Raw genomic sequence first — 16873 nt, 5'->3', positions numbered from 1 at the left:
TGTTAACATGAAACCTTTTTAAAATGCAACTTAAAAAACTTTCTAGTTTTGGTTATATCTATGTTTTGCAAACGTTGCCTTAGATCATAGGTGTCAAATCCACATCCTGGAGGGCCGCAGCTACGCACAGTTTAGCTTTAACCCTAATTAAACACACCTGATCAAACTAATTGAGTCTGCTCAATTAGCTTTTATAATTAGCTCAAACTGCTTTTATAACCCTCATACAGTCACAGGCCTCAAAAACACTTACAAAATAATCAATTATATTAGCGATGTGACTATTGCGAATGATCACATTGCAATATTGATGCTTAAACTATAAATTGTGCATCCCTAGTGGCCAGTGTCACTTTAAAGGGATAGTTCACCCAAAAAATGAAAATTCTATTATCATTTGCTTACACTTGTTCCAATCCTCTTTGAGTTTCTGCTGAACACAAAGGAAGATTCACTGAAGACTGTTAGAAAGAAATAGCCACAGACGTCCATGTCACTTTTTGTTCCTATACAGTGGATGTCAATGCTATTCCCCAATATCCTTCAGAATATCTTGTCTTGTGTCCAACAGCAGAAATACATTCATATTTAAGTTTAAAACCACTTGAGTGTGAGTAAATGATGAACTGGTGAACTATTAACTTAAGATAAAATGTTACCAGTTATGTTGCTTACTTAGTAAGCATACTTACGGAGTATTTCATTAAAAAATAAACCATTTGGTTTAATATTTTGTTATCTAAAGCATTAGTGTGGCCAAATACCTTTGCAGCCCCTGTATAAGCATCACTGCAGTGGGTACATTTTGTTCTGCTGAATAGGACCCTGCATGCTCATTATTACATTATTAAATCCTTGTTTGAAGTGACTGTTCAGTCTTGAATAAGCAGAGCCAAATAAAGCAAGGACCTTTGATCAAAAGCAAGCCAAGCAACTCTCCCTGACAGCCTGAAGCCATCAATTGATAAAACCCTTACTAAAAAGCCAAACAGAAGCTGCACGGCTGTACAAAAAAGAGCCAATCCAGTACATTCTATTGAATCTGCTTCTTTAACATCTCTGACAACACAAAAAAAGTCTGATTGTGTTCACAGAATCAGGAAACGGAGTCAAAAGCACAGCGTTGGCAGTCATGGAATTCCAGGAATTCCCCTACACACACTTCACGCTCCGTCAGTCCTCTCCTCCTCCCCTTTCCTTCTTATCTTCCTCATCCATCCCTAGCTCACTCTCTAATCGCCGTAATGGCTGTATCCGCGGCTGTCCTGTTCCCCCGCTGCCCTTCCTGCCAACGGGGACACGGGAAGGCCTGTTGACGCTATCAGCATTGCTCTTTGGGTAATTTAAGACACCTGCTATGTCAGTGCATCAAGAAATCCAAGTCGGCAGGGCTACTTTGTGCATACTAAACAGTGTGTTCAATATTTTAGAGTATCAAACTCACCTGAGATGCCAGAGTCTCAACACAGTCCCCGACACTATCACAAATTAGGTTAAATGGATGGTTAACACAGACATATTAGTTCTGACGGTAGTTATACCCTTATTTTGTTTCAAATCAAATATTTATGATCTTCTTTCCTCTGTAGAGCACATAGTACGATGTTTAGCAGAATGTCTAAGCTGTTCTATTTCATACATTGAAACCGGATGGGGACCACAGTATTCGTGCACCCATAAAGCTTATAAAAGTAGCTAAATTTACTTAAATGCTATACATAAAGCCTCCTAAAACTGCAGATATTTTGTCTAACACCTCCACTTGTGTGCTATGGAAGCAAATCAGATCCATAAGTTTGAAATGAAAATGCTGATTTCAGAATAAAGAAGGCCACCTATATTTAGTGTACATTTGTAATACAACTGTGTTGCCAATATTGTTAATGAAAATTGACTTGTGTGAACATTTTCGTGAAGGTTTTTCTTAACACACTTACTGTATGTGCACTTTGGAAAAGTTCACTTTGACAAGTCAACTTAATGGTATACTTGCCGGCAGCTAGCTCTCACATAGTCATCCACTGAAGCTTAGCAGGGCTGCAGTACCGGGATAGGAGACCACATGGGAATGTGAGGTTGCTCCGTAAGTGGTGTTAAGGAGACCAGCAGGGGGCACTCAACTTGCGGTCTGTGTGGGTCCTAATGCCCCAGTATATTGATGGGGACTCCATACTGCTGAGTGAGCATGGTCTTTCTAATTAGACATTAAACGGAGGTCCTGACTCTCTGTGGTCGTTAAAAATCCCAGGATGTCCTTTTAAAAAGAGTAAGGGTTTAACCCTGTCATCCAAGTCAAATCTGCCCACTGACCTCTGTTCATCATGGCCAGATTCGATTTATCGATCCCCCTCCTCACATGCATCCCCCTCTCTAACATCGCCCCACTAGCCCCTAGATCTGCACTTTCATCAGCGACACCCCAACACTACCCCACCTGCCCCTAGGTCCTCACTTTGGTCCGCGACACCCCAACACCACCCCACCAGCCCCTAGATCTTCACTTTCGTCCGTGACACCCCAACACCACCCCACCAGCCCCTTGGTCTTCACTTTCATCTGTGACACCCAAACACTACCCCACCAGCCCCTTGGACTTCACTTTTGTCTGTGACACCCCAACACCACTCCACCAGCCCCTTGGTCTTCACTTTCGTTTGTGACACCCCAACACCACCCCACCAGCCCCTTGGTCTTCACTTTCGTCCCCGACACCTCTCCTTCCCCTGGTAACATGCCGGATCTGTTACCTGTTCCAGGATCTTGCAATTTACAAATTAAGCACTGCCTTCTAACCATCCCCACATCATAATTGATTTCATCACTCGGTCTCCTTTCTACCTATCAGTTGGTGTGTGGTGTGCGGTCTGGCGCAGTATGGCTGCTGTCACGTCATCCAGACAAATGCTGCACACTGGTGGAGGATGAAGAGATTCCCCCAAAAATGTGTAAAGTGCTTTGAGTGCCCAGAAAAGTGCTATATAAATGTAAGGTATTATTATTTGAAATGATTGATTAAATAATCTTTTGTGTTTCAGCATGCCAGCCTCATGCAAAGTTATCTATTTTATGTATTGTCATAAATGTGTCTAACTCATACACGCATTACATTTTATTGTTATTATTTAATGTTAAGTAACAAAAATGATTTTAACTATGATAAAAAATACTAGAGTAATGTCTGCAAAATGTTTTGCCATTTCAGAAGTAAATAACATATTAAAATAAATTCAGACAGAAAACTTACAAAAATTAGTTTTTATATAATGTGTTCTAATATTTAAAATGTTGTATCATTTTTGAGAAAATAAATCAGCATGCATAGGAAACTTTAATTAATGTATCTTAAAATAATATTTAAAGAAATCAACTCCATATACATCCATATTGTTTAAATAGCTTTATATAGAATTTATAGAATTGAATTTGTACAAAAAAGTATGATTTTTAAAAAGAGGGTATGATTTTTAGAAGGAGGCATGTACCCTAACACAACCCCTAAACCCAACCATCGTTTGGGGATGGGCAAATCGTACTAAACTCTACAAATAATGTCATACAAATTCATTTGAATTAGCCAGTCAATCAAAAAAGTTACAAATTGCCGTGAAATTGTTGATGCATGCTGCAGTTTTGTCATCTGCTTGAGCTTTTTAAAGCAGTGAGTAAGAAACTATTCTGAAAGTGAGCTGAAATTAGGCTTGTTCGACTTTACGCGACACTGCAAAAATCGGCTACCACCTGACAAAAGCGATCACGTATGCCGTTGAAGAACTAAGGAAGCACAACAGTTCCTCAAAATCTGCTGCGAAAGTCTTTGATGACGACAAACTTTATTGTCATTGGTCAGACTCTGTGATGACAGGGTTGATGTGTGTTACGTGGATAAATCATTTATTTAATTTGATACATGTTTACATATTAACTAATCTTTTTACTGGGTGACACGGTGGCTCAGTGGTTAGCACCGTCGCCTCACCGCAAGAACGTCGCTGGTCTGAGTCCCAGCTGGACCAGTTGGCATTTCTGTGTGAAGTTTGCATGTTCTCCCCATGTTCATGTGGGCTTCATATGGTGGATAAGTTGGTGGTTCATTCCACTGTGGTGACTTCTGATGAATAAAGGGACCTAGATTAAGGAAAATGAATGAATAAATAATCTTTTTATTGAATATCTAATATTTTAATAAACACAAAAACATTAACCTTTTTTATTAGGCTAAATATGTTTTTTAAATATCTAAATATGTTCTTGTAGTATTAAAATAAATGTTTGGAAAAACATATATTTAATAAAAAGAATAAAACGTGTTATTTACACAAACCATATTGAAAAATGAAGACACGCTATTTTTTCAGACATAAAACACAGCTAAGAAAGTTTCGGTTCTGACTAGTGTGGGTCGGACAAGCCTATTGTTTCTCAGCGCCATATACAGAATAATTGTGATGTGAACTACACAATTCTTTTATATTTAATTAAAATACATTTTGGGCAGCGCAATGGCACAGTGGGTAGCACAATTGCCTCACAGCAAGAAAGTTACTGGTTTGAGCCTCGGCTGGGTCAGTTGGCATGTCTGTGTGAAGTTTGCATGTTCTCCCTGTGTTTGCGTGGGTTTCCTCTGGGTGCTCCGGTTTCCCCCACAAGTCCAAAAACATGCGGAATGGGTGAATTGGGTAAGCTAAATTGTCTGTAGTGTATGTGTGTGAACAAGTGTGTATGGGTGTTTCCCAGTGATGGGTTGAAACTGGAAGGGCATCCACTTTGTAAAACATATGCTGGATAAGTTGGCGGTTCATTCCGCTGTGGCAAACCTAGATTAATAAAGTCGAAAAGAAAATGAATGAATAAAATAAAAAATCAGAAGACAACAACAATGCATAACATCATAGTGAGAATTTAAAATTTTAGGTGAACTATCCCCTTAAAAATCAATCTGAATCAAATGCTCCCTTCCACTTGGAACTTTTCTGTCTCATTCTGTTCAACTGGACTAACTGAAAGTGAACTTATTTCCTATGGGAAGGAGCGCAGCCTGATAGAATCATCAGTGTCGTGCAGGAAATGTCTTATCAGACAGTGAGGGACATCTCAACTACCCTTTTATAACCTCATTTACCGAAGCGCACAACTAGAAACTCATTTCTGAAACCTCTTATGTATTATTCTTAGAAGCGCATGTCACTCTTCAGGGATAGAACATTGGTTGTTGTGTTTCCTTTGCGCCTGTGTGTTGGGTTTTTCCTGTCTACTGGGTTGTGGAAGTACTGGGTTCATACACAACACTTAATACTGTAGGCCTGCACAATATATTGCTTTAGCATCGAAGTTGCAATGAGTGCATCCACAATATTCCAGTGGAGATTATGACTGATCAGGCACCACAGCTCAGAACACAGAGATTTGGGAAGTCCTTACAAAGTTTAACCATACTAGAGTGAAAGATTATCATGTGTTTTTAAGATCTGTGACTGTTTAACCCTCAAGCTTCCTTTGTAACGAAGCCCTTAAAGAGACAGTTCACACAAAACTGAAAGTTATGTCCTTAATTACCCTTCACTTGTTCCAAACCTTTATGAGTTTCTTTATCCTGTTGAACACAAAACAAGATATTTTGAAGAAAGCTAGAAACCTGCAACCACTGATTTCTATAATATATATTTTTTTACTATTGATGTTAATGGTAGGGGTGGCACGGTGGCTCAGTGGTTAGCACTGTCACCTCACAGCAAGAAGGTCGCTGGTTCGAGCCCCGGCTGGGTCAGTTGGCATTTCTGGGTGGAGTTTGTATGTTCTCCCCCTGTTGGTGTAGGTTTCCTGGAATAGTTGGCAGTTCATTCCGCTGTGGCAAGCCCTGCTATATAAAGGGACTAAGAGCTGAAGGAAAATGAATGAATGAAAGTTAATCAGATTTTCAGTTTTCTTTTCAGAATTGTTTGGAACCACTCACATTAATAATATTTTCAATTTCATCACAACAATAGATGTATTGTGGGCATGAAGGTCTGAGGTGTGATCAAAATATATATTTTTCTTTAACCAAATATCACTTTTTTGATATAATAAAATTTATACATTGATATTTTTTCATATTTTGTATGTTTTTTTTTTATTTATATACATCTGAATGTACCATATATTAATTTACTCATTCATTCATTTTCCTTTGGCTTAGTCCCTGTATTTATCAGGGGTTGCCACAGCGGAATGAACAGTCAACTTATCCAGCATGTTTTACTCATACACTCTTGCATTCACACACATACAGTACGGCCAGTTTAGCATATTCAATTCACCTGTAGTGCAGGTCTTTGGACTGTGTGGGAAATGGGAGAACCCAGAGGAAACACAGGGAGAACATGCAAACTCCACACAGAAATGCCAACCAACCCAGCCAGGGCTCTAACCAGCAGCCTTGTTGCTGTGAGGCTACAGTGCTAACCACTGAGCCACTGTGCCGCCCACATGCAACACATATTTAACAAAAGTATGTATAATTCATGCTCAATTTAATATTTATCTTCTATCCACTAGGTAAATCTGGTGATTATGGTGAAATTAGGTGGCTTAAGATTCTGTATCCATATATTAAAATAGAAGTAAATGGTGCATGTTTTATCTGTGTTGTGTCGGATATGGTGGACAAATTAAAGTCTTCTATTTTTATTGGACATATGGTATATATGGTATAAATTTTGGTATTTCCTATTTGGGGCACAGAGCTAAAATGAAAGAAACTTATTAGTTTTAGTATTATTATTATTATTTAAATCACTTATAGGTGCAGTAGGTGTTTATCTTCAGAAACATGTTTTGTTGTGCTGGTCAAAAGCCTCTTCCCATTCTAATAGTAATGATTAAAGTAAATTATCTAAATTTATGTATATGTATTTTTGTATTCTGGGTAGGGCATAAGACTAAAAAAATGTTCATCCAATTAGAAATTGTCGGTCCGATAATTCCCATAATTCTGATAAGTAGCCCAAACCTCTGTTCACGCAGATCAGTTGTTTGTGTTCACCTGCACACGAGTGACAGTGGTAAAAACAAATCAAAACTTTTTAAAATCCTGAATCAGTATTGGAGTTACTTTTGCATGCTGGAGGAAGGACGACACCATGGCTGAAGTATTTCTTTTAGACAGGTAATGTTATGTTTTAAAACTATTTTAATCACGCAAAGCTGATATAGATTGTGTTGTGTTACGAATGGGTTTCTATGCACAGAAGTGTTGTTCAGCCACTAAAATCTTCCGGCAAAAGATTGAAAGGACTATTTTTAGTTTCATAAAGTACCGTTTACAGCATCAATAATGTAGATTTTCATTGAGTTATAACAAATAATAAATAATAACAAAACATAAGTAAATAGCGCTATTCCACCTAGCCTGCTTTACTGAGCTGAAGTTTATATTCACATCACATTAGTTTATTTTTGAACAATCACAACCTGTGATGCACTCCCTATATTGTTTACCATGCTTCTTGAATATTATTATTATATTATTATGATGAAATAGCATGTAAGTATGGCTTAGTAATAAGTGTAATTCCTGCACTCCGCTGACCAACCACTAAGCATACAGTAGTCACTTTAGGAAAAAGCATGTGAGAGAGTAAGACCAGCGATTCTTGCATGGATGAAATATTGCACATTATGACAAGTTTTGCTTACTCCACAACTGAAAGTGCTAGATATAATACAGTTTTTCATTCAGAATTGTAGTACTATAAAGTTTTCAAACTGGCAAATGACATGATCTAGTGGGTTATCTACTGCGATCTTTAAGGTGTGCATCCGTGATTTCAGGAGGTGTGGCTTTGGACGGCAGGGGAGGGACTGTGTTTCAAACATAATATGCTAACCGGTTAGCATTTAGGCAGATTACCTACTGCACCTTTAACTTATTTGAAAACTATAGGCAAGTCTTAAACTGCTCAGATTAAGGAAATCATTTTCGTTTCGTTTGTTAATAAAACTAAATATTTTTGCCCAAAAAAGTATTCTAAGAAGCTTGGGGGTTACCATTTCAGGCAAGTTAATACCATTTAGGCACAATAAATGATAACATTTGAAGCTTTAACAAATATTATTTGTATTAAATTATTTATACGATGAAGCCAAAACAATCATTTTACATTGAATTATTCAGTACCTGAAAACTATTAAATTGTTAAAACTGTGAAGTAATTTCATTTGCATCGTTGCCCTATTGCATTTATGGATGCTTAATAATTTGTTATTATATTCAATCCTGATTATCTACCCTACAAAAATACTCCCATTAGATCTAAATTTAGGAATTCATTTCATATAGAGCTATAAGAGGTGAAACTGTGTTTATATTGCTATATATACGTAAATATCACAAATAAACAAAAATATCGCAATGTCAGTTGTTCTTCCAATATTGTGCAGCTGCTAACACTTACAGTACTATACTAGAGCATTCAAACATGAGACACATTCCATACCAAGCTGTACCATTCACTGCTGGGTCATATGGGATTGTAATTGAGACTGGTAAGGATTAAAAGAGGAAGAGAGAAAAGAGAATGGAAACATTGTTGCTTCTTTCTGTACACTCTCTGATAAGATTGTAAGGCTTCCTGTTTGACCTTGGATTTATGATGTTGATTGTTTTTGATTGGAATCGTGTGTTTTCCTTTTCTGTAACTCTGTGAGATTGCAGGAAGCCTGGCTGCAGGTTGCTATGACAATATTCACTCCATTGACACATGAGCGATGTTCGGAGTAGGCAGAGGTGACACCACAGGACAGTTGATACGCTGTTGTTCTGGTCTGGTTACTGTCACTCTGAGATGACCCCGATTCAAAGGGATAATGAAGGATCATCTATAATCACCACCCCAAAAAAACAAGATTAAAAGGGATGCTTTGTTGGGGGTGTTATGTATGTGTGTGTTTTTTTTTTAAATATTAGTATGTATTTTAAAATTTATTTTGATTTGATTTTAATTTAATGTTTCCAATGCATGCTGATTTATTTTCACAAAATATTCCAAATTTAAAATATTAGTAAAAAATATTTTAAAACTAAAATATTTTCTGTCTGAATATAATTTAATATGTTATTTACCATACAGATATGGCCTTTAGAAATGCATGTCTCAGGGAACCGAATGCCATGACTAGGCCCACACGGAATCTGCGCGCACAGAATTCCGCAGATTTTCCACAGATTTCCGCAGATTTTTTGCTCATCATTAATTCTGTTTATTTACTTGAGTAAATGTGTGTAAATCTATATTTATTCAGTTGTTTAATTAATTACAGTAATACTATTGACTAATATGAAAATGTTCATCTGATTTATGTACAATACAGTTTGTACAGTAATATTTTCTGTCTTTTAGTAGATATATTATAAGAGAGACTTACTTTGTTTACAAAATAAAGTGAATTTAATTGGATTTGCATTTTAAACAATAAATAAAAGTTAAAAACATATTATTTTTTATTTCATATATTAAGGTTTTAGTTATGAAATCCGCAGATTAAAATAACCAAAAACTTCCACAGATTCTGATTTATACTTCTGCATCAAGCGCACTTCTACGCGTGGTCGCATAGCCCTCGCCGTGGCTGTCGCCGATGCTGAGGTGCACCTCTCACAAAATATAACTACACGTCGCAACGACACGTAGCGCAAGCTCTGTGAATGGTCGGCTTGGTAGCTCTAAGGAGTGTGGGTGGGGGTGAGGCCAATAGATAGTGTTTACAAGTGTGGAGTCCAGTGAGGGAGCTCTATATGAAAACTGTTGTTTTGTGTTCACCTAATGATTAAAGTTGTTGCACGTCTGAATGAGCGAGTTTGAGCCACGTGTACATTAAAGTAGCGTTAAAAAAAAAAACACCTGTGAAGAAACTCGACACAGAGTAACATAAACACCAACTGCTAGCTAGCGTTTCTGAATTGTTACTGCAGAGCAACACAACCACCGCACAGAAGTATAAATGCATGGCTACACAGAAGCATAAACCAGGCTTTAGCCACAGCACTTTATTCTTAGTAGTGGCCAGTTCTGAAGGCAGAGGACTCGACGCCTGTCAGTGGCTGTCACTCAGTGGAAGGTGGAGGTGTTTTCTTTATGTTTTTTTTTTTCGTATTTTCTAAAATCTAATACAATGCTGCGCCTGGGATAATTGTGTTTATTGTTTTCTGATAAGAGAAATAGTTTCATTTTAGACACAGTTTTGCCAACTCTCCACAGCCATGGCTCTATTATTACATTTTTGACAGTAGGCCTACATGCAAAACTTTTTATAGAGCTCAGTTAAATGCTCTTTGATTAGTTATCAATAAACTGTTAAAGCCAAAACGAATGGTAAAATACAGGTTGTAATTTAATTTAATATAGTTTAAATAAATCAATAAAATATAATTTAATAGCCTGTGTAGGCTAAACAAACATAACATATTTTTTTAATGAAGTAAACTGGCTATTTTCTGAAAAATGGCCATGTCAATGTTTATTCCATCGAATTAAACACAAATAAGATAAATAAGTATATTCCCTGTATTTGAAGAAGCAGTCAATCATGCACTGTAAAAAATAGGCTATAGCCTACCTTAAAACTTAAATAAGCTATTAATAATGGATATAAATGAAAAACAAATGACTGTTTTGCATGTTCTCCCCGTGTTGGCGTGGGTTTCCTCTGGGTGCTTTGATTTCCCCCACAGTCCAAAGACATGCTATAGATTAATGGGATGAACTAAATTAGCTGAAGTGCATGAGTGTGGATGCGTGTTTCCCAGTAATGGGTTGTGGCTGGAAGGGCATCCGCTGCGTAAAACATATGCCAGAATTGTTGGCAGTTCATTCCGCTGTGGCGACCTCTGATTTAATAAGGAACTTAATGAATGTAATGAATCCATACAGTTAAAAAAATTTCTTATTTCAACTAGTTGCCTAAAACATGTTTCTTATTCTCCTTCAGCTTAACTTGATGTGCGAAAACTACAGTAAAAAAAGAAAACCCCAAACATAAAACATAAATATAATTTTTTGAAAAAGACAAACTACACCAATTACTATAAATACAATTCAAGAGTTATATTGCTTGATATTAATAGCAGGTTTGGCATGCTGTCCCAGGAGAGAACCCTGAGCTCAGAGATAATGCCTGGTCAATGAGCATGTAAGGGGGTATATGATCAGGTAGTTCTCTAGAGCTCCCCTTGGTAAAGGGGGAGATGGGGTGGATTCTTCAAAAAACGAAGATAAGTGAGTAATACTAGACGAGCTATTTATAGCGAGTTTTGAATAATCCGATTAACTTTCTAATGATTACAGATGAGAAACCAGTCGCATCATATCACATGCTTCTCTCGAAATTAGTTTGTAAAACTTCACAAATATAAACATTCTAACTATTAACAAAACCGTTAATAACATTTTACTCATACACTGTTAACAATCAACTTTATCAAATGAAATGAGTGTAGTCAACTCAAAATTTACAAAAAGTTATTTCAGCTCATTTGAAAAGAGTTTTGAACTCGGTGTTGAAGGTAATGAGTTAATTAAATACCTCATTACTTCAACTTAAATGGAGTAAGTTCACAGTACTCATATCGATTATTAACTCAAATGGTTTGTAGCAATCGGTTTCCTTAAACAGTTTAACTTGCCTCAACTTATTGGGTTTTACAGTACTCAGTTGGTTTGAGTTCTCTTCATTTATTAGTTTTATTAGCTTTACTTTCCTCAAATTGCTTTGTTTAATCAAACAGATTAAGTTTGCAGTATTCATTACAATTAGTTTTTTAACTTAAATGATTTGTTGCAGTCGGTTTCCTCAAATGGTTTGAGTTATCTTAACTTATTGGGTTTTACAATGTACTAAATCAGCAAAATATAAAGTAAATTGGTCACACTATATTTTGATGGCCCGTTTGTTGAATTTAAGTTACATTGCATCTACATGCCAACTTATCCTCATTAGAGGTTACGGTTAGGGTTAGTGTAAGTTGACGTACTTGCAAGGTTTCTTATAGTCAATTAAATGTCTGTTGAAGGAGCAGTATCAACAGATATTAAGCAGACAGTCTACTAAACTCAATTGGACCATCAAAATAAAGTGTTACCACTACATTTTTAAACAATTCTTATCTTATTATACGTGTATATATTATTTCTTTTTATGTTCAGATTTGATCAAAATAATGCCTTCTTGCTAAATAAAACTTTTAATTTCTAAGAAAATAAAACACAAATAGGCGACGCAGTGGCGCAGTAGGTAGTGCTGTCGCCTCACAGCAAGAAGGTCGATGGTTCGAGCCTCGGCTGGGTCAGTTGGCATTTCTGTGTAAAGTTTGCATGCTATCCCTGCGTCCATGTGGGTTTCCTCCGGGTGCTCCGGTTTCCCCCACAGTCCAAAGACATGCTGTACAGGTGAATTGGGTAGGCTAAATTATCTTTAGTGTATGTGCGTGTGATTAAGTGTGTATGTGTTTCCCAGAGATGGGTTGCGGCCGGAAGGGCATGCGCTGCATAAAAACAAATGCTAGATAAGTTGGCGGTTCATTCCGCTCTGGCAACCCCAGATTAATAAAGAGACTAAGCCGAAAAAAAATGAATGAATGAATAAAACACAAATAATTATAGTTAAAAAAAGAAGTAAATAATAAAATCTTTCTAACCCCACACTTTTGATCCTACATAATACCATTCAAAGGTGAAGACAAAAGAAAATAATTATAACAACAGCAAACCCCCTTTCACCCTGCATTGGAACCAACAAAATCCCATGTAAACTAAAAAAAACACGCTGTCTTTTTTCAGACACAGTAATTACTAAAGAATGCAATGTTTACAGAAAAACTAGCCCAGATAAGGATGCTGCCCTCCAGCAAGTTAACCAGTGGACACTAAAAAGGTGATGGCCTTTTGCCCTGAAAGAATCACAGGTCCTCCTCCGCTTTTCAGCAGACACTCACTGCTCAACAGCCTCATCCCAGGTGACCCTTTCTGAACAAGTTGTAAGCTACACATGTCAGTGTCTCGCCACTTGACCCAAGACCCGACTCCCTCCCTCTGAATCCCCATTGGCCAAACCAGCAGGGGAATTGTCCTCTAGAACAAAGCATATAGTTGGGGGTGTTCGGTTAAGGACTTTGACTAACATTCCATTCACAATGCTCTCTGGCGACCAACTTTTAATGACCCTGCACTTCTAAACATTTACTGTTCACCACACACAAAAAAAGAACGTTCAGTGCTCACAAATAGAGCATCTTTATGGAGAGGAGCCTTTGCAATGGTCTCCAGCTTTAAGAGAGTTGCCTCATTATTTAGAACTGAATATTAATGAATGAGCCGCAGGGTAAAGGAAACATTCAATCTGTTTTCTAGCCTTCAGATTGTGTTGCTGTAGAACATGGTCAATGGCGAGGTCAGAGGTTGGATTCCCAGGGATCACATATACAATTGGTTTGCCGAAAAAGTTTTAGAATCAAGCCTGAATTCAAATCATTTCGAAGAAAAGCATCTAATAAATAAAAGATAATGAATATAATGTTGAATTTTCAGAATATACTTTTTTGGATGCCAGCCATTATAAAAAAAAATGGGGGGGATACTTAAATAATGTGATGTTCTTGGTGTCAACATCAAATAATAATTGAGCAAAATTGTTTTTATAAACACAGAAAACATAAACAGACCAAAATATGTTTTTATAAAAATTTAAAATATATATTATAGGATACTTATTAAAATACTATTAAAAACATCATGCTGGTTAAGTAAACCCGCAAATGATTTTAAACTAAAGCATACTTGGTAATTTGTTGCTTGACTGGTATAAGCTCTTAATATGCCATCAAATGATTCTTGTTAGAGCCAGAAAAGATTTTTGGCATAAACAATGGTTATACAATGACATATTAGTAAGATTTTTTTTTTGTGAATCAATATAAAATGTAGGCTTTATGAAAGTATTTACGTTTGTATATATTTCGGATATTTATATTATTTTCATTGTTTTAGGTTGTTATTTAAATATTTACCTGACATATCAATAGCCTAAATGGCTACTTGGTAAAGCTTGAGATTTTATTATTTTAATTATTATTATTATTATAATTTTTATTTTACCAGGAAAGACACATTGAGATTAAAATCTCTTTTACAAGAGAGTCCTGGCCAAGAATAGGCAGTACACATGTCACATGGGTCTAACAAACAACAAACAAAAACAATTGACAGTTAACATGAATCACACATTGCCAAACACTATTCAAAACATCTACAAGCCATTTCATGTAGCTATTAATTTTTGCAAACAATACAACAACTTTGTTATTATGGTGCCATTGACATCAATACAAACAAGTAAAAAAGGTATAACTAGTAGATGTTGAGAAACTGATTACACTTAATTGTAGTCTAGTTTTAATAATCTCTCAATTAAACGCAGGCTGCCATCTTATTAGTTTTCCCGCAAATCACAGTTTATGTGCAGGTGTAGCCGTGTGTTATCCATTCAGTTATTTAAAGGAAGTTCTAATGTGTCTTACCTTGTAATAATATGAAGGAAAACGATCAAAAACGCCTGTAGCATAACATGATGTTTATCAGCGTAAAATCCTCAGTATCCTGACAACGAAACACAACGATGTTTCAGGGGTGCTAATGCCGTTAATCGTCCCCAACACTTCAGCGGCAGCTCACAATAAATACAGGCTGAAACCCCGCGTGTGTTTGTGGAGGGAGGGAGAGAGAGAAAGAGAGAGAGAGAGAGAGAGAGAGAGAGAGAGAGAGAGAGAGAGAGAGAGAGAGAGAGAGAGAGAGAGAGAGAGAGAGAGAGAGAGAGAGAGAGAGAGAGAATTTGAACGAATAAACAATTAGTTTAGTCGTTATAAATTACGTAGTTTTGGGATCGATAACTCTTATTCAGTTCCATTTAGAACCATAAGGAATGTTGGCCAAACGAACAAGAAGTGTTTTCTGCATTTCTATTCTGTAGCACATCAACACCGCTCTTGAGTCTGAATCTACAGAACCACCAGTGTGGTCCGACTCTCGAACCAATGACTCTTTTGAACCGTATTCTTAACGTAGCCAATGTATTTGAATTAGCTATATTATTAATACAGTTCGATTCACCAATCTTATGAGTAGGTCTCTTTGTAAATATTGTCCATAATCAGTGGCTTATTTATTTAATTTTAATTAGATATTACATTTTAAATATTTAAATAGATTACTTTTTTGTCTTGTAGATGTTCCTTCATTGAATTTTCACACTATTGGCATTAAAATATTGCCTAATTTAATTTACAATTCAATATTTAGTAAACAAAAACAATAACAAAAGAACAATAAAAATAGCCTATGTCTGAGATGCCCAAAGTAGGGCCTGCACGCAAAAGTTGGCCTATTGTAACCTTTGATTTGGCCCACCGTCCCATCTGAAAAGAGAGTGAGAATGATGGAGAGGCGCCTTTAAAGGAGATCGTCATTTCTAAGTCGACATAACCTTTTTTGTTTGTTTGATTGTTTTATTGATGAGCTACAAAAAAAATCCTGTTTCAATTTAATGAATCAGATTTTTTAAATTGTAAACAATGTCACTCGACAAATAGAAGACTTTGGTGAGCAAAGGCAAAAACTCATGTAACTCCTGTTATAAATGAGATTGTTTATGTTTTTATTGTATTATTGCAATACGTTTGTTATAAAATGTTTATAAATATGCTGTATTAGTTAATATAAAGCAATGTTTTCGATTTATTTTTTAATTTATGAAATAAATTAGGAAATTACCAGAGGCAGCTATATTTACCTTCGGCCCACTGGCCTTAGTTAAGTTTGGTTTTTGGCCCTTCTTAACAAAAGGTTTGGGCACCCCTGGCCTAAGTATTAAATTATATTAACAATAGTTCAAATCAGAATGGTATGTTAAAAATGTATCTAAAAGTAACCCAAAATTTTGATGTTCTGTAAATTGTATTAGGCTACAAAGTAGACTATTTGTAAATAACCAGAAGCACTTATATTACGTTAATGAGTTGTTAATGGGTAAGATTATATTAACAAGCACAATCTCTGTTGAGAACACTTTTCAGATTTCACAAGTTTGATAGACCTACATCAGTACATTGTAAATATTTTACACAAATCAATGTTTTTGCATCATTAGAAAGTATTATGTTATTGTTTTTGTTTTATTTATGTAACTTTTTAATTCTCAAAATGCCAATAGCCGTTTGTGATTTACAACAGGCCACAAGACTCATGATGTGATTCATATTTCTCATATCTTTTTTAATATTCTACTGAAGAAACAAATACATTATTAGATTTAACTACCCCTTTAAAACATAAAGGCCCCAAACCAGTGCTGACTGGCTGTTACCATGCCAACATATTTTGAGTTCTGTTTAATGCAAAAAATTATAAAATAAAATGTACTACTACTACTACTAACTACCTACATATTTTAATGAAATATTGTGTAAAACTTGTCTGAGATCACAATTCTTCCATTCTTTTAATTACTGGTCAACATAGGCAATAAGTACTAAATTGTCTTCAACCCCAAAATGTTTCAATGGAGAACATTTGAAATGTTGTACAAAACTGTTAATTTATGTTGAATGTCTGAAACCCACAAATCACTCCAGCTCAGATTTCTGAGGTCAGTACATGACAAGCACACAGTATTCCTCCAAATACCAAAGAATTGCTCATGGGACTGTTATGGAACCATGAATCGATTCCCTCTGATTCCCGCACCTTATCCATGACTCTGTAGAAATCACATCAGTTAACACAGCAAGGAGAACCAAACAGCATCTTTCACTGGAGAGTGCAGACCGAGCAAACACACACACACAAAA

The 16873-nt window shown here is 36.2% G+C and overlaps 1 protein-coding gene across 2 annotated transcripts in view; it reads right to left on the bottom strand.

Annotated features, from left to right (window-relative positions):
• Window positions 1-16873, bottom strand: part of tmem108 (transmembrane protein 108) — a 138868-nt gene that overhangs the window by 121686 nt on the left and 309 nt on the right. Inside the window, exon 1 of one of the 2 annotated variants that reach the window (XM_056450865.1) lies at window positions 14549-14685. The exons of the other annotated variant lie outside the window; for it this stretch is intronic. The gene's annotated coding sequence lies outside the window, so the exon portion shown is untranslated. Of the gene's footprint in view, window positions 1-14548; window positions 14686-16873 lie in introns of those variants that run through there. 2 annotated transcript variants of the gene reach the window in all.

Source organism: Danio aesculapii, chromosome 24 (genome assembly GCF_903798145.1).
Source record: "Danio aesculapii chromosome 24, fDanAes4.1, whole genome shotgun sequence".
Taxonomy (NCBI): Eukaryota; Metazoa; Chordata; class Actinopteri; order Cypriniformes; family Danionidae; genus Danio; species Danio aesculapii.
Note: the sequence above shows the minus strand (reverse complement) of the source record. Positions and strands in the feature narration are given on the sequence as shown.